The 24202-nt window shown below is 41.0% G+C and overlaps 1 protein-coding gene across 4 annotated transcripts in view; it reads left to right on the forward strand.

Annotated features, from left to right (window-relative positions):
- Positions 1 to 24202, forward strand: part of TAB2 (TGF-beta activated kinase 1 (MAP3K7) binding protein 2) — a 50540-nt gene continuing 26338 nt past the window's right edge. Inside the window, exon 1 of one of the 4 annotated variants that reach the window (XM_081857609.1) lies at positions 1 to 341. The gene's annotated coding sequence lies outside the window, so the exon portion shown is untranslated. Of the gene's footprint in view, positions 342 to 2428; positions 2572 to 22425; positions 22543 to 24202 lie in introns of those variants that run through there. The other 3 variants (XM_081857606.1, XM_081857608.1, XM_081857607.1) reach the window with 3 other exon arrangements.

The raw sequence follows: 24202 nt of genomic DNA on the forward strand, positions 1-24202 counted from the left end.
TGAGACGCGCAGCGAGAGAAGAAGGAGGTGGACGAGGGGGGAGGGACGGGAGCGACTGGGAAGCCGGAACCGTTCCAAGCGAGGTCGGGAGCGGCGCCTGCAAGACACCCACCCACCCGCCCAGCCGAGCCCTCCCTTCCTCTGCCCGCCGCCACAGCAGCACCAGTCACGGAACCCCCCTTCCTCCCTCCCCCGGTGGCGGCGGGAGGAGGAGGCGGCGGCGGCGGCGGCTCAGGAGGGGCTCGGAGGTGTCCGCCTCGCCGGTTGGAGGCGGCGGCGGCAGCGCGGGCGGTAGTGGCGGCGGCTGTGGGAGGCGGAGGCGGAGCCGGTGTCGAAGAAGGGTAAGACTGGCCGGAGCGGGCCTGGCGTCGACTGGCTCCTTTTTCCTGCAAAACGCTCGGCCCTCAGAGGCCAGAGAGGGACTGGGCATCCCCCTCCCCAGCTCGGGCCCACTCCGGCCTTCTTCTTTCAGCCCCCCCGCCCCCCCCCCCCGGCGGAGGGAAGAGGCGGCCGGAGAATCCTGAGGTTACAGGCGGGAACAACCCCAGTCAGCCTCCTTTTCCGAGGGGTGACAGCCCTGCGGGGTGGCTTCTGCAGAGAGTGCCTTTGCTGGCAGTGCGGTGCTGAGCCAGGCAGAGGTGTGTGTTCAGCCCCAGGGTCAGGATCCCCCCCCCCCCAGGCAAAGCTGTCACCACCACGCGAACTCCCCAGCTGAGCCCGGAGGCTGCGACTTTTTTATTCCCTTTTCTTACGCGAGAGGGTTTCCTTCCCCCTTTGGCCCAGCCCAGCCTGGCTGCTGCTGCCTCCTCCCCACCAACCCCCTGACGGGAACACGCTGCTGCTGGTCTTGGGAAGAGGCTATCCATCCGATCTCGGTGGTCTCCCTGGATCACGTGTGTCACGGGGAGCGGGTTGTGGCGGGAGGCCTACAAGTCAGGGGGCATCTCTCCTCTCCATGGAAACGAGGGATGGGGTCACTTTTGCTGCTGGTGGGGCGCAGGAACGCGGGCAGCGGATCCAGGCGCCCTCTCAGATCTGCAGAGTAAGCCTCACAAGGTGAGGGTTTATTCACCAGTAAGGACTACAATTCCAGTACACACTTCACTTGGAATAGAAGGGCAGTCGTCGTGGTGGGGTAATCCCTGTTGAACTTAATGTGCAAACGTGCCTTAAATAGAGGTGGAGTTGTGGTGTCTCTCTTGGTCCAGCCCCCTTGGGGTTTTTATACCTCTGCCCCTATTCCTCTGATTACTGGTGTGAATAGGACTTCTGTTACTGCAGCTGTACAGCCATATTCCAGGTTTACTGGGGGAGTAAGGATTCTTTCGGTTGGCCATATAGGACTTAGCTTTTTTCCTTTACTTCTTACTTAGAGTACGGTATGCGCATAGGTGTTGTGCCATTATTCAGTTATGAGACCAGGTAAATGTTCCTGGCGGGATTGTGGCAACTTTAATGCCTGAACCTTTGTATTCATTGGGAGTAAGTTTCATTCAGTTCAACCATAAATGTGATTTTACTTGTAGGTAGATGTGTGCTTAGGATCGCTATGAGTCTCAGAGGATTATTGCAGCTTTTCAGTGAAATCATTTTTTTCATTCAGGAGCAGGATTCCAGTCCTAATCCCATTTATCTGGGAGTAAGCCACATTGAACTAAGTAGGACTTCCTTCTGGTTAGACATGGTTAGAGTTATGCTATGATGCATGTTTACACACTGAACACCCAGCAATCCTGTTTGCTCAGGTCTGTAACTCCATTGCTTAGAAGACGTAGTCAGAAGTAGGGTCCATTCATTTAAATGAAGCTTACTCAAAATTAAGTGGGTTTGGACACCAGCAAACAATTGCTGCCCATATAAGGTTCTGATGGTACTGAAACTTCAGATTTATTTTCTATAGATTAGATTTCAGGCAAGTGGACATAAGGAGAGGGCAGATAAACTGGTGTGAGATGAAAGGAAAAACATCCATAGAAGATAACAGAAAAGGGGGGAAGCTGCACAAAAGGAAGAGGAGATTTGGCTGCTCAGGGAGGGAGAACCTTAGTTAACCTTAATTAAATTAATAAGCAAATCCTATGGATTTCTATTTAGAAGCAAGGCCCACTTATTTTAATGGGATTAACTCTCAAGTAAGTATGCACAAGACTGGAACCTTTATGTTTCAGTGTCAATTAGGAATGAACATTAGTTTTATTTAGTTTTTTTTATTAAAAAAATGTAAAATGACAAGACTTCGCAAATTAAAAAGAAAGAAAGCTATTCACTTTAGAACTACTACTCTATGTTGCTTCAGTGTGGGCAAATCTAGGGAGTTTCTTCAAACTTCACCAACAACAGGGCAACAAAGAAGAACTGCTGCCTATATTAGGTTCTGAGGGTGCTGAACCTTTCCCCCAAATCCTCTTCATTTTGATTTCAGGCAAGTTGACATTAGGAAGGGGGAAGTGTTAGAGAAGTGGATTGAAGTGACAGAGAAGGTGACGCAAGGTGGAAGAAAGTGAAGAGCATAAAAAGGAAAGTGAGAGGGAGACAGAGGCAACACCAGCAGGTGAAAGGAAATAGAAGAAAGTGAGCAGGGAAGGATAGAGATGTTTGAGAAGGTGAAGAGAATGTGGAAGAAGGTGGATTAGCTGGAGATAGAAAGGATTGTAAAAGAGGATGAGATGAGAACAAGTAACCGAGAAAGGACTAAAAAAGTGGATGGAGGAGACAATAATAAGGCATAAGGTCAGTGGAGAGAAAAATAAAGGAATGACAGGTGGTGGTGGACAAAATGTGCAAGCAGGTAGGCAAATAAAAAAGCACCAGCCAGTGACAGAGGAGGAAAGGTGGTAGTGAAAGTTACAGAAATCAAGAAAGTGATAGAAAGACCTTTTTTTGTAAGAAAATGCAAACATAACAGTGATTTGTGATTTGCTCTCTTGCTCAATATTAACCACAGGCTTCTATGAGGAGAAAACCCCCAGAAATCAAAGAGATGGTACAATTACTAAAAGGGTTCAAAAGTGTGACCAACAGTACATGAAATATTGGTTGACCTGTACTGAAAAATATATGTCACTGCCTCAGTGTGTGATATGTGGTGAGATGTAGATGAAGAGGGGAGCCTTGAGCTTGGCCACCTAATCTGTTTGTGGATGAGCTGGGATTTGCACTTCAGTCTAGAATCCAGAACCCTTTCAGAGGATGTAATATTGGAGTTACTTGCCATGTATGAAGGCATGTACTCGGACCAGCCACTGAGGAGGCCTTGGAGAGGTGATAGAAAACTTTCCCTTCATGAACTTGAAGGTCTTTTTTAGTTAATGCTTGATGTGTTTTCCCCTTTCTTTTGCAACAAACAGTTCCTTCCATTGACTTCCACTATCTGGATTTGATCTAGAAAGTTTGGGTTAGTTATTTATTAAAATATTTATATTCCACATTTCCCGTTCCTTTGAAAGAGCATTCAAGTTGTGTTAATATTTCAATTGAAACAATGATAGATTATTTAAAAAGCAAATACAGTACAAAAATTAAAAGATTCAGACAACTAATTTGGACAGTATTTAGTCATAGCCTAAAATTCTGCAAAACAGAATAGTATTTATTAAGCCCTGGAAAGTCATCAAGGATGGGGGCATACAAGCAGGGAATTCCAATGTCTGAACACCACTGAACAGTGGAAAGGCTCGTTTCCAGGTTCCCACTAAATGTACTTCTGGTTCTAATTCACTGAACTTTAGAGGTAATGATCAGCATCTTAAATTGTCATGTTAAGTGAACCAGCCAAAACAGCTGAAGTTAATAGTGGTCACATAGTCTCTAGCACTTTCCATAGTAAAAATTCTTACTGTTGCATTCTGCACAAACTAAAGGTTGCAAGCACTGTTCAAGGGCTGCCCCGTGTAGAGTGTTTCAGTCATCCAAGCTAGATGTCACTAAGACACGTGTGACCCTTGCCAGACCATCTTTTCCCAGGAACTTAACCTGAGCAAAAGCATTGTTGGCCATGATTGCTATATTGGCATCCAGGAGCAAATAACTTTGGCACTGATTTTTTTATAAGAGAAGCAAAACCCTGTCCAGGTTATATTCCCATTCTTGGATCAGCTCTCCTATTGACCAGTAGCAATCCCTCTTATTAGATCATACGCATTCATTTACTGCTAAACACCAGCTAAGAGCCTCCACGGGTTCCTTGGACTTGGGACCAAAAGGAGATAGAGAATTGGGTATCATCACAGCTACGGTGCCCCCAAATTCCTGAATAACTCTCCCTAGCAGTTTACTGTAGATGTTAAATACTATAGAGGGCAGAATGGAACTCTTCTGAATCTTACAGACTGGAAGTAATGGGGCTGAGCATTTGTTCCCCCACCCTGTACCATCACCTCGAACCTACTGTCAATGAGGACTAGGACTACCAGAAAATTGTGTCCCAGGTCCCGCTCCATCCTGACAGTAGAGAATGATACCACAGTCATGGTACTGGAAGCAACTGAGAGGTTCCGTGAAACCCAGAATGTTGTGCTTCCTCTGTCCAATATATAGCAGGTTTTTTCCTTCTTTTCAATGGGTTTTCATAAAGATAAACTTGATTTAGTTCTATGTGTATGAGTTAGAATGAGCTGTGTTGAGGTGTCTGGCTAACATGGCGTTCCCTTCCCTTTCCTCCACCCATTTTGCCAGGAGAAGGGCTTCAGTAATGTTCACTTTCAAAGATGGGAGGAATGCCCTCCCATCAGATGCCAAGGAAATAAATATCTATCTGGCTTTTAGAAGACATCTGAAGGCAGCCTTATACGGGGAAGTTTTAAATGTTTGAAGTTTTTAATGTTTTAATATTTTGTTGGAAGCCGCCCAGAGTGACTGGGACAACCCATTCAGATAGGAGGCATATAAAAAATACCATCATCATCATCATCATCATCAAGGCTGCTACCAGTTTCCAGATAAACCAACTTCAAGCCATGGTTAATGAAGCTGGCTTTTTAAATCAGTTTGTTTTAAGCCACAACCTCTGGTTTGTATATAATACCAAGCAAGGATTATTTGAAAATGAAACTTCAAGGTTTCTTCTTGTCATGTGAGAGCAAGTGTGTATGTGTGTGTGTGTAAGCAAGCCTGAGGCTTTGCTGTGACTCACATTAGCTCTTGCACATAGTGCTAAACCATCCTTGTGGCACATGTGAAGTAGCCCATTAAATCTATGTACTAACTAGTTTTTTTAAAAGGTTTGCAGCTAGCAGCATTGGATAACTCACCCTCACCTTGTTAAATCTCAGAACAACGAGAAAAGAGTTTCTGGTATTGGGGGGGGGGGAGTAGGTCTAGGGTAGGAGATGCTCCATTGTATGAAATCCTTCATTGTGTAGTTACCAAATTTGGCAGTGGTACTTAAGAGTAAAAAGCTTTGCTGCAAATATATATTGGGTTTGTGCCTATATTTTTGGATGATAGTATTTTCTTTTGTTTGGGTTAATTTTAGTTAGCTAAAAGCAATTTCTGTTTGTTGGAACAGCTGGTTTGCTGCTTTTATCATGCTGCTAGATCAAGTGTATTTTTTGGAAGAGTTCAGCAGTTGTTAAAAGCCATATAAGTAAACTTCTCAACAGTTACTTTTGATGAACCATAGTTAAGATATCCCTTTTTGAGTTTGAGACAGGATGGGCAAAACTGGGACTGCCATTGATAAAGAGTGAACACTAGTTTTCTTTTTCTAAACTGCAAGTATTTGGAAGTCCCTTTACTAAGGGACAGAATTTTACGAAGGAAGCAGTAGTGAATGCTGTACTCTTTGAATAGAATTCAGTGTTGTGCTCTTAAAATTGTTCTGTCTGCACAAGCATTGCAGCTTGCTAGATGGAATGATCCACCCTCCCCCCGGCCCCATGTGCTGCTCTGGGATTTCTCCCAATCTCCAAGAGCCATTTCTTGGAGGGGAAAGGGAGCCCTGTTGTGTAAGCAGAAATTCTTGCACCGGGATTCCCCTGATGGGGCTGATGTGGTGAATCCAGCCCTTTGAGGCTGTACACACTGTAAAGCAATGTTTAGATCCTGGTCTAGTGCATATTGGCTATGGCATGCAAATATTGGGTGTTAACTAAGAATATAATGTGTGTCATGTACATTTATAATCTTCAAAAAGTTAGTGCCACTAGTGGAATGTTTGTTGAGTAGACATGCAATAACTGCTCTAGGCATTTGGTGGTAGAAATATGAAACACAAAAGCACTGGATAATACTTTAATATGTATACTGTATTAAGTAATAGCAACAGGTGAGATCTGCTTGAAAATGTTGCAGTGTAGAGTGCTCCAGTTCAGAGAGTTAAGCCCTTTTTCCACAGCCATCTTCCTTTCTCTGACTTTGCCATACCCCTTCACCTGATACTCAGCATCCTGTGGCCACAGAGCATGTTCATGTCTTACCTCTTAGCATTTTTTCCTAAATATTGTTTGTGTGTCTACAAACCTTGGGTTTCTTCCGAGCACTCTGATAGCTCCCACTTTTTCTAATTGGTGCTGTTTTGGTTCTAATCCTGTCAGCACTTGACAGCTGGGATTGCTGTTAAAGTAATAATTTTAATACAGTTGTTAAGAGTTCAATAACAATATTTTGAATTTTCATAGAAACCTTAGTACCTTCCATTAGACTCAGTTGCTGAAAAGTCAGAAATCATTTTAATTAGTTGCTGTCAATTTTCATTTAAGTAATACTTATCAAAAAGGCAAAGCATCTTACGTTCTGAATTTCAAATGGAAATGTAGTATTGCTATCTTGAGTCTATAAAAAATTAATTGTTGCCTCAGCTGCATTTCATATCTTTCTTCAATGATGATATGATGAAAAGTTTAAATTGACATCACGTAATGTACATGGTTCAGCCTCATTTGCTCAGTGTAAATTTTACTATTTTACTGAATGAGTTAAGTAGTTGAGTATTGACACTGGAAGGGGCAAATGTTTCAACTCTTAGCCATCATAGGTTTAGATTAGGGCTAGCAAAGAAGTGTCCCCTTACTGTACTCTGAGGGGCACCCCAGAAATCTGCCATAAGCTAATTTCAGACCTTAGTTTGAGTGAGTATGTGGACCTGCAGAAGCCCTCCCAAGTTTTACCTATATACCTAGAACATGTGAAACAGTATAAACAATACCTTTGAGGATGTACATAGCATATTTTTCTTGGTATTGAATTCTTGCAGCCAGTTTCTTCATTTTAGGATAAGTTTTCAAGTCAGAATCTGTCGCTTTCTGGAGAATTTGATCTCTGTATATAATGTCATTGTATCACTTTCTGATCTTGGTCAGTACTGCACTGTAGCTGAAATACATTTAGTTTTTGAAATATACTGTTAATTGTTTTTCAAAAATCTTACAGATATAATAGTTTTTAAAAGTGATTTATTTTGTCCTTTTGTATACCTCCTTTTCCCCTTTTCTTTTAGCATCTTAGCTACCATGCTTTCAAATGTGTCTTTGTCATAATGAAAGCTATCAGCATGCACTTTTATAAAGAAGCTATAGTTCTTGGGGGTGGGGTAAATTACCATTTTTACTGGGGTGTTTTATGATGTTATTATAGATAGTTGTTATATCTCTTTATCTTTGAAAAATTAAAAAGAAAAAACAGCCCACAAGTGACATGGCACTATGTTGGTTCTTGGACATTCATTGTTTCTTTGTATATGTGCATGCTTTACATGTGGTGTTTCCCCCACATGCTGTTGTTAATGTGCTATGCTGTTAATAACTTGAATGTATGTTGGGGGTTTAAGTATTTTGTTTGTTGTTATTTAGGGTCTCCTTGGAACTAGAGGAGGGATCGATTTTTTTCACATAAATAAACTACACTTCCGCCATAAACCGTACGCTGGAGTGGTACAAGTTCTTCATATGTGCCTTTTCTCTACATAGAGATGATCTAGCCGCTGTTTCATACATAGAATTTCCCTATATGGGAATGAACCCTACATACAAAAATGACACACATAAAGAAGTTGTACCTGTCCAGACCACATTTTGTTGGAAAAGTGTAGTGTAACCCATCCTAACTTTAATATTAGTTAGAGGAAAGATATCCAGTTATGCCGATATTTCAGAAGTAGAATGTAGTGTTTACTCTGTTACTCTTTTGTGTTGAGAATATTCTGTTTCCCCTTCATATTCATCAGCAAGAGCCACTTTAAGTGGAGAGATTTCTATTTGTCATATCTAGTTCTAGCTGATCCATAAGATTAATTTATTGTTAGGGCTAATAGAGAGCACCTTGCAAGGAATTTCACTGCAATACTACTTTGGTGATAGTTGTGGATCAGAAAATTGTCCTAGAAATTGGGAGGCCTCCCATCTCCCGTAAGTGGTTTCTGGCCTGGAAAATCATTGCTGGAATATTTAAGCCTACTTTATTAAATATTTGTCAGTGGAAAAGGGTAAATTGCATCTAATTGACAATGCAACAGTAACCATGTATACTCAGACATAACTCCTGTTGAATTCAATGGGGCTGACCCCCAGGAAGAGGGTTGCAGCCCCAGTCATATTTAGAAAAGACCCATTCGTATGAACGGATTAAGTTAGTTGTGAGATGCTTAAAGCTGATTGATTTCTATAGATCTACTCTGAGTATGACTTACATTTTTAAAAGTCCAGTTTCCATTTTGTGATAGTGAAGTAAAACTTTGGTAAAGAGAGAGTATTTTTAAGGCAGAAGTCTAAATAACTGAATACATAGGGTACCATCTGCCATCAAGCATTGTGGTTAAGAATAATGGAAAGAGTCTGCATTCCAAATAAAGTAGAGTTTCTGAACTCCTACAAATTCATGGCTGAGCAATCCAACTCCTTTGAATGTTTCAGCAGCATTTAACATTCAATCACTGTCGTCATTGTCGTAGTAGTTCCTTTTTCTTTTTTACAAGAAAGAAATACATATTGATTCAAAGTTTGTTATTTTCAGTTGTACTCAAAGTACAAATATTTAAATAGCCAAACTGAAATTTGTTTCTTTCAGCAAAGCATAAACTTTCTTTGAAACTTTTATTACTTCATTGGCACTAACTATGTTATATATAATAATTACTTCAGTAAATTTGTTGTAAAAAAAGCAAAGTCAGCGAAGATCTTGAAAAATCAAGTTAATCCATACTTAATATATTTTATGGCAGAAAAATAAACCTAGGCAACTAAATATATTATTATTTTTGAAAAATATGAAATGCAAGGTACAATTCCATTAAAATTCAGTTTTCAGTGACTATGTCCCCAACAACTGATGAAATGATTTCTAGAGAATGTTTTGTTGCTGTACCTGTATAAAGTTTCCCACCAGAAAATCTGAATGGGGTATGGGGGGGATGTTTTTCTTGCAGGACACAGTGTTTTAACAGTTCTAGAAATAATTAAGTCAGATACAAGGAAAGTCACTTTGTGATAAACATGGCCCTTCTATAAAATGGCTGTGCATGGTCATTTTTTATGGGAATATGGAAAATTGTACCCATACTATTCTGAGCATGCATGCAGATCAAATTTCACTTTCTTTAGTGATAAGCAATTTAAAACTTACTCAATCCTGTTAAGAGCATGTGTGGAATTCAGTCAGCTTTTACTGCAAGGAAATAAATGCTTCAGAACAGTACGTCTGTTGTTGTGCTTAGTAGTTGAGAGTAAAACTTCTGTTTTGGAGCTGCAGGGCATGGCATCCTTTTTAAAAAGTCAGCGATAAAAGACAACATTCAAGTTCTAACTTCTACATTAACTGCTAATATGTATTTAACATTTCCAGATTGAAATGTGTATTTAACATTTCCAGATTCATATATCTATAAAGGAACATGCCTTTTTCTTATGCAGATCAGTTAAAATAGAATCAGTGATGCTTCCTTTGAATTTAGTTTGTTTAATCTGTGAAATTGCAATCTTGTCTGTAATGCACACAGGCAGATCTAGTAGGGTTAAGGGAGAGGTGAATGTATGCAGTACTGTTTATGGCTACTGCCTTAGTTTAATGATACTAAGGCTACATAAATTTATACCATTTTAGTAAATTCTAAACATTTTGTTGTGTTTCATCACCAAAGAAGAAGAATAAGTTCTTTCCCATATCTCTTTTGCTGTTATTCAGACAAAGCTTTGCTTTCTTTGGATATCCACAATATGTGCATGTGCACTTGTAAGTTCAATTGGACTTCCTTCCATGTGAGTGGACTTCCATCCCCAACCTGCGGCCCTCCAGATGTTTTGGTCTACAACTCCCATGATCCCTAGCTAGCAGGACCAGTTTTCAGGGATGATGGGAATTGTAGTCCAAAACATCTGGAGGGCCGAAGGTTGGGGATGTCTGGCCTAGAACCATATTTGATGAGTGGGTTCTCATTTAGTCTAGCAGTGTGCTCTGTATTTTTTATTAACTTCCTGTTCTTCATTTGCATTCTAGAAATCTCAGGCCCACGCCTTCTCTTGCTCTATGGCAGACGTTGCCAGTTTATTCTTCAGCTCTAGCCTGGCCATGGGTGGTTTTTTTATAAGTCAAAAACATAATGGAAACTAAAGGGTTGGGCTTTGATATGGGATATCTAAGTAAAAATTCTCACTTGATTGTGGGTGATCATGGCCTAAGACAGGATTCTTTTTCTTTAAAGCAGGGGTTGTTACAGTTGGTTTGTATATATGGTGCGCTGCAGTGCTCCTCCTTCAGCATTCTAAAGAATGGCGATCTTTGAGATCTGTTAGAGTATGGGAAAAAATTGTGGAGGGGTTCAGCTGTCTTAGTGCCCCCACTCCACTCTGAGGAAAGACACTAGCATCTTTCATCAGAGTGCAACATTGGGATGACTGGCTGAGTTAGCCTTGGATAATTGTAAGGAAAAGCAACAACATTTGGGCATTTTAGTTCAAAAGCTGGTTAAAGGGGAATGAGAAATGGCAGAGGTTATAAAATTATGCATGATATGGATCAAGTGATTAGGATAAGCCTGTCAATACTGATAAATCTATTGAACTTGAGCTGTAGAGGCAATGTGTATCTTCGTACCACTTGCAGGGGGAGCAGCAGGGGGATATGGTTACTGTTTTCAAATCCTTCTTGTGGGCTTTCTAGAGGCATGTGATTGGCCACTGTAGGCAAACAGGATGTTGGGGCTAAGTGGAGCTTTTCTTTGATCCAGCACAGATACTCTTAAGGGTCTATAGTTGTTCTCCTTTTTACTATAGAAAATTTTGTCTTGAAGCTGTAGTTTTATTTTTGCCAGTTTCTGTGGAAAAGCCCACATCTGCATTTTTAAATTGGCCCTTTTAAAACCCACAATTTAGTATTTTTGCTGGGAAAGCATTAGGAAATTGGAATTGGTGAGATTTGGAATGTTAACCTTGTGTTTGAGATAGAATAATAGTTGATCATTCTCTACAGCTTATCTCCTCTAAAAATTACTTAGGGCTCTTCACAAAGGTGACTGTTAATTTTCTTTCTGACATAATATGTATGTTTCAGCCTATAGTTCTGAGCCTATTTGTGGCTGATTTTTCTCCAGTTCCTCCTTTGCAGTGTAGCTTCTGAGCCATATCCCAAGCTTCCTCTTTAAGCCCTCCAACCCTTGGGAGACCCATCAGCTACCCTCACATGGTTCAGGCAGCTATTCAAGGCCATTTCCAGGCTGTGGCTGCTGTCACATGCTGACAGTTTTTAGGAGCCAGAGCTGAGAGCTGAGTGCAGGGTGGGAACCAAAGGTGGACAAACTACCACAGAAGGAATATGACTTGTCTCCCGCCAGGGGTACTACCCCTCCCCTAACACCCCATACACCCCAAACTTCCAGCGTACACTCAGTATATCATCCATTTTTCAGACATTTGGCCTTTGTTTGTGACTTCAGATTTTCCCCTGGAAATGATGTATTTTAAAATGTTGACTGTAACTTTTCACAGGTGTTTAATCAGAAATGACCATGTATAACCATGTGCAAAATAGGCAGTTATAAATTGAAGAAATATATTTCGATAGCACTCCAACCCTGAGCTAGGGAAGTTTTTAATATTTGATGTTGTATTGTGTTTTAATTTTTTGGAAGCCACCCAGAGTGGCTGGGGGAACCCAGTCAGATGGGTGGCTTATTATTATTATTATTATTATTCCCTATATTTTTCTTGACTGAGATTGTTTTCTGCATGTTACACAATTTAGAACTTTGGGGTCTCAACTGACCATTAGTCCAGGAGTTGCAGAATGTTCAAAATTATTTTCTAAAGAAAGTATTGGCCCTCCCTGCTGGTATTCCTATTGCGTATATCCATGCAGAAGTGGGTTGGCCTTCTGATCAGGCAAAAAAGCCAGTTCAGCTCTTAAATTTTCAGAAGAGAATGCTAACTATGCCATCTTCACACTTAGTTTCTATAGTTTATGGCTCACCCCCTTAAATTCTGCTTTACACCTACAATCCAGTGACATATATCAATCTGTTGAATTTCCTTGCATATGAGAGAGCTTCTTTGACTGATGTGTTAACTCTCCATTCTTTGAGATTTTTTAGACTGTATCCATGTTTCAAGGTAGACCATGCAGAAGCTATCTATTTGGAGTTAATTACTCTGGCTCCCCATAAAATTGCTTTTATGGAATTAAGACTTGATGTTTTACGCTCTGCCTTTTCGGATGGCAGCTGTGGGAAATTCTCCTTGGAACAGCGTTTCTGTGTGAGGTGTAAAACAGCATTGAGGACGTTGTTCACCATATTACTCAATGCCCTCTATGTAAGATCCTGATGAAGAATACTTGCTGTGAGTTTACTCACAGAAATAATTTTGTTACACCAAGTGAATTTGTGTGCTTTTTGCTGTTAGAGAAAGTTTAAATTGCGTTACCTTGTGTCTGTCTATATTTGTGCTAGCTCCTAGGAAATTGAAGAGTCATATTTGTGGCTCATCTTTGAGTGTTTGTTATCCTTGCTGTGGTTTATAGCTAAACAAATAAAATTGCTACTGCTTCTACTTTGATAGTTGAAGCTTGGGGTTCATGAAAGGATTGGAAAAACTTATATTAAACCAAGCCTTTAAATTGTTGAAAGTTTCTTAACTTGGGTGATGTTCAACTAAATTTTACTCAGAGTAGACCCACTTGAAATTGGTAGCCCATTAGGTCTTCTCTGAGTAAAACGTCGTTGAATACCACTCCCTGTCATTACTGTTATGTTATATACACACTTGCACAACTTTCAGTTGCACACTAAATACTTTTTCATATGGGGGCAGATAGCTTCAGCAACTGGCAGCAGTTGTGGGTACAGGTAGGGTGCAGAAAACTGGTAAGTAGTTTCCCTTGTCCAGATGCATTTTGCAAAGAAGATTATTTCCCTGCATTTCTGTTGGTGTATCATCATTATCTCAGAATACCTTGTATATATTGGGTAGATATTCTGTTTCTGAATTCAAGCTGAAGGTACTGCTGAAAAGCTTGGGAGTAGTGCATGTTTACGTGGCTACATTATTAAGCCTTTTAAACCAAACCACAGGCTAAGCATTTATATAGACATAATGTTGTTGTGTCTCCAAGTCATAGTTTGAAGCATAAGGAGCTCAGTTCCATGGTTTGCCATTAAAGGTGATCTAGGCAAACTTTGGTTTGCACAACTCATAGTTTGACGAGTTTGGTTGTAATAGCAAACAATGGCTTGCTGAGAGAGAAAAACGGAAGGGTAGGAAGGGTGGCTGGAATATACAAATTGCAAGGTTTGTTCATGTAATGTCCAATGAAGTCTCAATGTGGATGGAAAATAGAGCTAGAAGCCTGATGGTCACTTTTGCTGGCTTGTGTCATTTTCCATTTTTTGCAAGAAGACTTTCATATCGACTGTGATACTGTTCTTTCTCAAAGTTTAAGGAGCCAGCATTTCATTGTGATAGACTAGGAGTTGTGAGCAAGGTAGTATTTTGTTCAGATTGCGAAGCATAATCGTTGTCAGCAGAGAGCTTCCTTGCACACTTTCCTCACATTCAGTTGCCTGGTTTGCATATGACATTAATTAAACCATGGCTTAATGTTATGTGTGAATCCAGCCCAGGAGTTTAACTATGGTTAAAGGTTGCTCAGTAAACAAGGTTTGTAGTTGGTTTATTTATCTTTGTTAATGTTGACCATATCTTAGTGTTACCTTTGAATCTAGACTATGGTTAAGAAGCCATCACCACCCAAAAATATAGATGTGCAAATGAAGATCAGCAGAAAATTTAAACCACCCACAAAGTTCTGCTGCTCTTGCAAGTAGTTCTAACTATCCTATGATGTAATAAACAAAGGTTTAATTATCATCTGCCAGATGCCTCAGATTTAACTATGGCTTGTTAACCATGGTTAATGTTAACTACATTTTTCATTAGCCATGGTTTAATGTTAATGTATAAACCAGGGGAAATGCAGAAGAGTTGTAGTGCATGGTATTAGTAGTGTTCATCACTTGGAAATACATACGGTATAGCCTATTTTATATTCAGTAATGTTTTAATTTTGCATTTAAATCAGAAACCAAGTAAGTACCTAATTTAGGAGTTGTTGCCCTCAGCAGCTAGCAAAATAACCTCAGTTTTGTGCTGTAATTTATGGCCAGACATGGAATAATACTTACTGTGTTGAAGTGACTGTGAAGCCTGGTGCAAAGTGAGTGAATGGCCCTGCCACTTTTTCTGAAGGGTGGAATTATTCTTTTAGATCACGTTGGATTTTGAGGGTTGTTAGAAGTGGTGAGAGATATTCTTACTGCTTCTGACCACACCAAAGCTGAGACAAAGTGCAGATAGAACCATAACCTCCCCTTGAATCTTTTAGAATGTGTCAAATGATTTGGGCCACAATGTGCTGTAAAGCACCTTGGAAGCACCTTGCTTCTACTTCCAAGTGTCTGTAAAGCAAGGCCTAACATGAAAGTCTGAGCACCTTCTCTTCTTCTGTGTGTGTCCAAGGACTGGAACTGGGAAGGGGGTTGAGAGCACGACAGTTACTGTTTTTAAATCTCTTCCTTTGAAATTGTTACCCCAAAGCATGGGGGTTTTTAAAATGTAATGGGCTTCTTCTTTAGCCTTGCATTCCTCTTGGAGTGCATGAGTAGGCACTTGGACCATACACACAAGTTGTAGCAGCTTGGTGGCAACTGTCAAAAGTGCACCCACCAAATGGGGATTAGGAAAACTGGGCTCTATTATGGGGTCCCTGAGGACAGGAGAACTGTGCATACCATGGGCTAGATGAAGTCCATTTGGACTTAACTGGAGAGTTTCAGAAAACTAAACGTTTTTATCTGGTTTTGCAACCATGTTTTCCAATTTTTTTTAGTCATGAATGCTTAAAACAAACCTTTATAAAAGCTTATCTGGGTCCCCACAAGCCTCTTGTCCAGACTCTGTTTTCTGTGCCTTTTAACCCCTACTGCTTCTCCATTGTTTTGTTTTCTTCAACAACCATGAACATTGGTGCCACAGAGTGATAAAAAAGTTAAGCTGTGTTTATCATGATTGTAAAAATAGTACATCTGCATCAAGAACTATGTTTTGTTTTTCATGCACTTAGTTTTGTTCCATTTGTTTTGTTTTCTACCTCATTTTCTACTTTTATAAATAAAGTTTTTGAAAATAAAAATGAACAATGTTTTGCTACAATGATGACTGTTGAAATTGTTTGGCAGACTGGTGTTCAGTAGCATGCACAGTTTCCTGATGACCTATGTAAGTTGCACATCTTGGCACTTCTTCTGGATTCGCAATTACCATTTGGAATATGTCTTTTCTTCTTGCCAGATACAATTCATGCCATTGCCAGAAGCTTTTACCAAATCATGCAAGAAAGCTGTAGTTAACAGTTTAACAGACCTTTAGATGTAGAAAGATCTTGTGGACGGTTTGCAGATGTATTCACTGTACACTTTGTCAGATTATTAGAATTCGGTTTATACAGTATATGATTGTTTTGGGAGTAGGCGAGTGTTGGAAGCTGGCTTTTAGATTTATATGTAGATACATAGTTATACAGAAGAAATAACAATACTTGATTTATTTCATCACATCACAATCAGGCATGACTCAAAATCAGAATCCAGTGCAGAATTTTGCAGGTAGAGGCTGGCTCGAGTCTCAGGGTCATCTATTAAGTTCAGTGGGACAAAGTACACAAGTTTCAACATGAGCTGAGAAGCAGCAAACCCTGATATCATCAGGGCAGATGGGTAGATTAACCCATTTCCTAGTTGTGTCACTGAGTATTTGCCTAACATCACCATAAAACAGAATTTGGTGCAGGGACCTCATCAGATGTTCTCTAATGCCGCCATGGGAGGGAGGGCCCTTAAGGTCGATATATATTCACATTGGTGAAACCTGAAAACCGCCCACATTACAAGGTAATTTTGCTTTGCTTGCTGGGAAATGGGCATATATTCTCTTTCCTGGTCTCCTCTCAAGGAACATATGGAAACATATGGTGCAACAGCCAAGTGTAGTCTTAATTCAAAACTTTGCCAGTGAAAATCAAAATGCACAAATCTGTGGTAGCTAAGTTTTAGAGAGAGTAAATTATTGAAGCTCCATTATAGTTCTTTCTGCTTGTAAAATGGTATTCTGGAACTATGGTTATATTGTTTTCAAGTGGAAAGTTACATTTGTACAGAAGGAATGATTGGATGAAATCATGTTAGTGCAAAGTTAGCATTTTACATTTTACATGCAAGTGAGCTTCCTGCTTGAAATCTTTAGTGCCTGTCAATTTGAAGTTAGAGGTGTTTTGTGTGCAGATCTTAAGCTTGTTCATTTGCTAGTTTTCTTCTAGATGAGCCAGTGTAGACTCTCAAAGCTTTGTCGGATAAAGAAAACCACAGTATTTCAAATGTTTGAAATAATTTCTTTCCACACCAGGAATTAACTATACCACCTCATTTAATGTAACCAACTGTTCATTTTCAACATGGTGGTGACTTATTTTATGGAAAGAATAGCAATTTTCATTCCTTATTGGAAAGAGATTTACTTTAAAAGGGAAAGAGGATAGGAAATGAAATTTTTAAGTCTACCTCAACATTGTGTAGCTTGGAATGTTGTTGCCAGAAACAGTGTGGATTACTTGCCCAATGTAGATTATTTTTATGGCTCTCTACAGAAATATTTATTTTCCCTTTCCCTTCCTAGTGGAAGCAGTGTTCTGTGGAATTCAAAAACTCACAAACTGCTTTGTGAATTTTGGTTGTTTCTAATAAAACTTCTGTTTTACTGTTACTGATTGAAATTTATTTTTCTATCCAATTACAACTGTTTCTGCATTTACTGCTATGGGTGTTTAATAACCAATGGGGTGTCATTCTGTTTCAAAATGTCGTTTTTCATTTCATTTTCATATTCATATCACACAAGCTTGTAAAAAATTCCTCAATATGGTTTGCAATTAAAAAGACAATGCAGAATTGCATATTAGATAATAGTGATTCCAGTCTGTTGCTGTTTTCAGATGGGATTTTGTCACATACTGGCAGATTCAGGTTGTGCAGTTAACTTGACTTGGGGCTCCTGCATCCACTTCCACAGAAGACTGGACTTTTTATAATAAGGAAAGAGATGTGGAACTTCATTGGAAAGTGTGTGATAAGACTTGCTTTGATGCAATGGAGTTTGTCCCTCAGACAAATTAGGATGTGTACTCATTAAATAGCAAATATCATCTAACGTCTTTTCAAACAAATCAGGATGAATGCTTACTAAACAAGTTGTCTGGAAGCAACCTATGTCAAAGAACATGGTTGGACAGTTACAGGCTGAACACATTAGTGGATGTTATACAGAATAAAGATTCTGATAGTTTCTCCCTGGCTAGAATCTTCTTGATATATCCTTTTACATTTTTAGATAGACTTCCTGCTGAGTGGATTAAAAGAGTACTTCATTTTAATGAATCTGGTAAAATAGGCACACATATTTTCATTTGGATATTACAAAAATTTCCTGATCTTGTCACAAGACTACAGTTTCCAATAGTCAGTAATTGCAACCTACTACAGTGGTACCTTGGGTTACATACGCTTCAGGTTACATACGCTTTAGGTTACAGACTCCGCTAACCCAGAAATAGTACTTCAGGTTAAGAACTTTGCTTCAGGTTGAGAACAGAAATCGTGCTCCGGTGGCAGCGGGAGGCCCCATTAGCTAAAGTGGTGCTTCAGGTTAAGAACAGTTTCAGGTTAAGTACAGATTTCTGGAACGAATTAAGTACTTAACCTGAGGTACCACTGTATCAATTAATTGCAAGAGCTGTGATGTTTCACTATATTAAATTATTCCAAAACACTAATGCCAAATAGACCTCTCCTGATTACCTGAATAAACCTATGGAGCAGTGAATTGATCCTGGCTATTGGTTCACTTTCTCCCAGACAGTGGTATAGCAAGAGCAAGGATAAACAAGCGTGATGTGCTGCCACTTTTTAAAGCAGTTAATGATATCATCTCCTGGGTGCTTTTTGCCATTTCTCAGCATGAGAAACCAACAACAAACCAGGCCGAGGCAGATTATATTAACTACTACTTTTGTTTTGAAAAGTCAAAAATCATTTTATTATGACCAACCAGAATGCCGCAAAATGAAAACTTTTGAATCCTCCAGGATGAATGTCAAACAAAGGGGGTAGGGAGAGAATGCACCTGACAAAAATTCCCTTTTGTTGTATAATTTTAGAAGTGGTCATGGCTATTGAAGGGTTGCAGTGGAGAGCACCAACACTTCAAACTCTAGCACTATAACAGTGGTCCCAGACACCCTCTTCAGTCAAGGCCTCTTTGCTGTTTGGAAAAAGGCAATGGCCAGATGCGTAAGGGGTGCTAATATAGAAAGAGCAATTTTGACCATTAAAATGACAACTGCTATATAATGGAGCAACTACACTTAAAATTTAGAGTGGTAAGAAGTGTTTTTTTAAAAGCAATGCAAGAAGAAAGCTGCTTTTGATCCTTCCTTTAAGGTTCAGAGCTAACAACCCTTTCTCATGCCCTTAGATAGGATCTCCCCTAGTGTGTTTTTGGATGCCACAGCTGATACTGAATGCAGTGTTACTTCCTCTGTCAGAGGTGGGTTCTTAGAATCATGTTGACAAAAATGTTCTCCAGCCATTGGCTTTTCAGACTTAAAGTTACAACTCTCAGGGTGCTGATTTTGGTGTGCAAAGCATTAAGTAGCTTGGGCACTGTGTGGCTACAATAACTCTCTCTTCCTTATTTGCTGCTTTAATTTCCAAGATCAGCAGCATGTATGCTTTTGACCTATACCATCTCTGCCAAGTTCATATGACAAAGAAGTGCAAAGACATTCTTGGTGGTTGCCCCAAAATGTAGGATATGTTCCCATTGGTGACATGCCTAAAACCAAAGCCAGGCATCTTCCCAAAGCAATTCAGGACCTTTGGGTAAAAAGCAAACAAACAACCTTGTGAGTTTTAAAGGGTATTTTTTAAAATTGTGAGTAAAGAGAGGATGTGATTTTTCTTTCAAACTATTATAAGAACCCTTGTGGCTTCTTATATTGGAACACGTGCATTCTGTATTTCTGCTTGTTGAGAAGCCAGAGAAGGTGTAACTTGATCTTTGAGCCACGTTTGGTAAATACTAGTTTTGTGAATACATTAAGTTCTACTGTTAACAGAAAAACACTATACCAGATATGTAGTTTATTTTCCCCTCTTCATTTCAAATTGTTAGGCAGGATTAATGACCCGTAAACTCGTTCTCACTGTGATCTGATAATGTTTGTTGGTCTTAACTTGCTCTTCTTGTTGAAATGTTTCAATAAAATGGTTTCTTACAAAATCTTCTGTAGAATGTAAGTATTCAAAATATTTCCTACTATTCGCTGCTACTTAGCATGACTGTTACTGCCTAATCCATGGGTAGGCAAACTAAGGCCCGGGGGCCGGATCTGGCCCAATCGCCTTCTAAATCTGGCCCACAGACGGTCTGGGAATCAGCGTGTTTTTACATGAGTAGAATATGTCCTTTTATTTAAAATGCATCTCTGGGTTATTTGTGGGGACTGCCTGGCGTTTTTACATGAGTAGAATGTGTGCTTTTATTTAAAATACATCTCTGGGTTATTTGTGGGGCATAGGAATTTGTTCATTTCCCCCCCAAAATATAGTCCGGCCCCCCACACGGTCTGAGGGACAGTGAACTGGCCCCCTGATGAAATAGTTTGCTGACCCCTAGCCTAATATACGGGACCATTTCATTTGAATATAAAGTCCACTCAAATTCCCAAATGATCTTGAAAAATTGTCTTGTGAATTTCTTCTCACTGTACTACCGTATTTTTCGCTCTATAACATGCACCTGACCATAACACGCACATCGTTTTTAGAGGAGGAAAACAAGGGGGAAAACATTCTGAATGAAACAGTGGATGTATCATTTTTGGGCTTCATGCTGTGGCCACAGACATGTGATCTGATGGTGAATTTGGGGTGACCCAATGCAAAGATCCTGAGAATCCCTGTGGATCCATGCTTTGTAACCACATTTTTGCACCATTGCAGCCCCAGGCAACAGTGGGTGCGTGATTTTTTTGGTGCAGGCTGTAGCCATGGACATGCTATGTGATCTGATGGTGAATTTGGGGTGACCCAATGCAAAGATCCTGAGAATCCCTGTGGATCCATGCTTTGTAACCACATTTTTGCACCATTGCAGCCCCAGGCAACAGTGGGTGCGTGATTTTTTTGGTGCAGGCTGTAGCCATGCACATGCTATGTGATCTGATGGTGAATTTGGGGTGACCCAATGCAAAGCTCCTGAGGATCCATGTGGATCCATACTTTTTAACCACGTTTTTGCACCATTGCAGCCCCAGGCAACAGTGGGTGCGTGATTTTGGGGGGGCAGGCTGTAGCCATGGACATGCTATGTGATCTGATGGTGAATTTGGGGTGACCCAATGCAAAGATCCTGAGGATCCATGTGGATCTATGCTTTGTAACCACATTTTAAGTGGGGAGCGAAGGAAAAACAAAGAAGGGACATGAGAGGGGTGTGCAGAGAAGCAGCTGGCTAAGAATGCAGGAGAGGGATTTAACGGGAGGGAGGAAAGAAAGGCAAAAGTTTCCCCCCACCCAAGCCAGCCATATCTCTCTCTCTCTCTCTCCCTCCCCCCCTCTCTTTCCCTCCCCCCCTCTCTCTCCCTCCCCCCCCCTCTCCCCCAGCAGCACCAGAGCAGAGGAATTCCCCTCTGCTTGACTGGAGGGGAGGGGGTTTCCCTGCTCTTTGTTCCGTTTGAGGAAACACAGCAACGAAACAGAGGAGGGAGGGCAGTAAGACCCTGAGGCAGAATGCAGGAAAGCAGCCACTTCCTCTTCTCAAGTTTCCCTTCTAGGAGACGCGCGATTTGATTTTTGCCTGCTTTTTCGGCTCCAGGGACCACACATTCGCTCTATAACACGCACAGTCATTTCCCCTTCCTTTTTAGGAGAAAAAATCTGCGTGTTATAGAGGGAAAAATACGGTAGCTTGGTGGATTTGGGAAAAAGTGACACCCCTGCCTTATCACATTTCCTCCATCAAAGGTTTTTTGATATATACTACCTCTTCTAAATGGAAGGACAGATCATGAAGCTGAGGCTCCAATACTTTGGCCACCTCATGAGAAGAGAAGACTCCCTGGAAAAGACCCTGATGTTGGGAAAGATAGAGGGCACAAGGAGAAGGGGACGACAGAGGACACGATGGTTGGACAGTGTCATTGAAGCTACAAACATGAGTCTGACCAAACTGCGGGAGGCAGTAGAAGACAGAAGTGCCTGGCGCGCTCTGGTCCATGGGGTCACGAAGAGTCGGACACGACTAAACAACAACAACCTCTTTTAAAAAGAATTGGGAGTTACAAGAGACTAGTGTACTAGAAGGCTAATGCATTCACAGATCATTTTTTTCAACCTTTTAACAGTAGACACTGTGGGAAGTGAGTGAGTAGCAAAGGAACAATGAGGAGAGGTGTTAAATCTTTTTACCACCTCCACCTTGTGATTCCACTAAACACCCTGACACTGCTATTAGCCCTGGAAGGAAGTTTATTTGTACCAATGGAAGCATCTCTCCCAACCAAGACTAATATCCTTTCAAGGGGATACTTTTGGAGGGACTGTAAGGATTACAAAGGAGCAACATTTCACGTCACACATTTCAACATCACAACTGTTTTGGCTCTGCATGTTGGAAGAAACAGTGCAGATGATCTGTATTTGAAGATAGGACTGTTCTCTTGTTGTTCCCTCAAGTATGTTTGCTTGGGGTTTCATAAGTCTGAGTGATATTCCCATGGTTTTAGCATCTCCAATGTAGAAAGAGGGGGTATGCCTTCCTATCTGAGGGCTACATGGACAAATGTTTTAGATCTGTGAGTAAACACTGTGATATTGTTTCTTTCTGCAGCCTATGCAGTCAATGGGTAGTCCTCCAGCATGCATCCAGGTTGGAAGAAACTGCAGCCCACTTGGCAGGGCTGTAGGCTGTTTCTGTGACTTGCTGTGTGAGAGAGGCATAAGCAATTTATGCTGTAAGTTTCTTGTTTTTCACCTGCAGCATTTCAGATTAAGCAATATTTAAGTAACTTCACAAATACTGAAGTGTCCAGGCTTTTTAAAATGTATTTGCGAATACATGTGCAAATAGAGTAGCTCAAGAAAAAGCACACTGCAGCTGAAAGCAACATATAATATGAAACAATAATGAAATTTGGAACACTGCTTTTTCTATAGTATAGAAAACAGATACTGCTCCTGAAAAAGAGATGTGTTAAAAAGTGTTGTATTTGTGGACAATAGGGATATGATTAGGTGTCCATGCTGTTGACAATGACCATGGTGCTGGTCCTTCCTGCCTCTTAAGTGTGTATGACTATTCTCACTGCCACCTCCTGGTTCAGGAGGAGTGGTGCAGTTTGTCTGCGTTATGCTGTACAGTGGTACCTCGGTTTACGAACGTTCTGGAAGTCCGTTCTTAAACCAAAACTGTTCTTAAAGTAAGGAACGCTTTCCCTAATGAGGTCTCCCGCCGCTGGTGCCCTTCCACTGTTCGGATTCCGTTCTTAGACCAAGGTAAAATTCTCAAACTGGGACACTATTTCCGGTTTCGCAGAGCTTGTAAACCGAATTGTTCTTAAACCGGACTGTTCTTAAACCGAGGTATCACTGTATTTGAGGTTGCTTGGAGCACCCTCTAAGAACAGCCCAGCTAAAGTTCCCCATTCATTCCAGATTTAGGTGAAAGGCTGGACTTAGTCTGAGTTGGGCTGTGTTTTGGAGTCACACCAATAGACCTTGGAAGTACAGTACAACAAACATGTGCTGCAGTCCTCTTCCTGAAATTAGAGATGGGGAAAGGAATTGTTTCTAACCTTGTGTCATGCCTTAGAAGCACTCACCACCTCTGAAGCTCAGTGTGATGGCATTCAATGGTTCCTGATAACCAAAGTTTGGCTTGTTACCAAGGCTAGCAAAATAAAAATCAGATCCTTGGCTACAATCAGTGTAGGATTTATCTTTCTTCTTTTATTTAGTATAATATAGTACTATACAGTACAATCACATATTGCATGCAGTTAACTTGTGCAATTTCGACCATGCACAGTTGAAAGCTGTCATTGCATGCAAGGCAGAGGACCAGGTTTTCCTTGCTTACCAGGCTCAGGGATGCTCTTGTAAGATCTTGCAGGAACTCAGACAGCCCCATGAAATCTTGGTAGAGCAGGGGTCACCAGCCTATGGCCCAGTGGTCGGATAAGGCCGGAGGGACTCGTTTATCCAGCCTGCAGCGACTGCCGCCCGCTCTTACCGATGTGGTGTGGTGTAGTGCGGGGACCCATTTCCAGGTCAGAGGAGCACCGGAAATAGCTTGCACATGCACACGGGCCTCCTCCGATCTGGATGTGCACCGAAAATAGCGTGTGTGTGTGTGTGCGCGCGCGCGCGCATGCGCGCACGCATACAGGCACACGCTCCCTCGCCCTCCGGCCCGAGGCAAGGAAAGCTTGGAGACCCCTGTGTTAGAGCATTCCAGAGCCGAAGGTGAGGATGGTCATGTGGGGGCAGTTCCAAGGTACATGCATTGGGTACATACATTTTTGTTTATATGCACCATCCCTGGAATATAAGCCCAATGCAAGATGTACTTTTTACTGTACTTTACTGTACTTTTTAATTCTGGTTCTCATTTAT

Source organism: Podarcis erhardii, assembly GCF_964252035.2.
Source record: "Podarcis erhardii genome assembly, chromosome: 3".
Taxonomy (NCBI): Eukaryota; Metazoa; Chordata; class Lepidosauria; order Squamata; family Lacertidae; genus Podarcis; species Podarcis erhardii.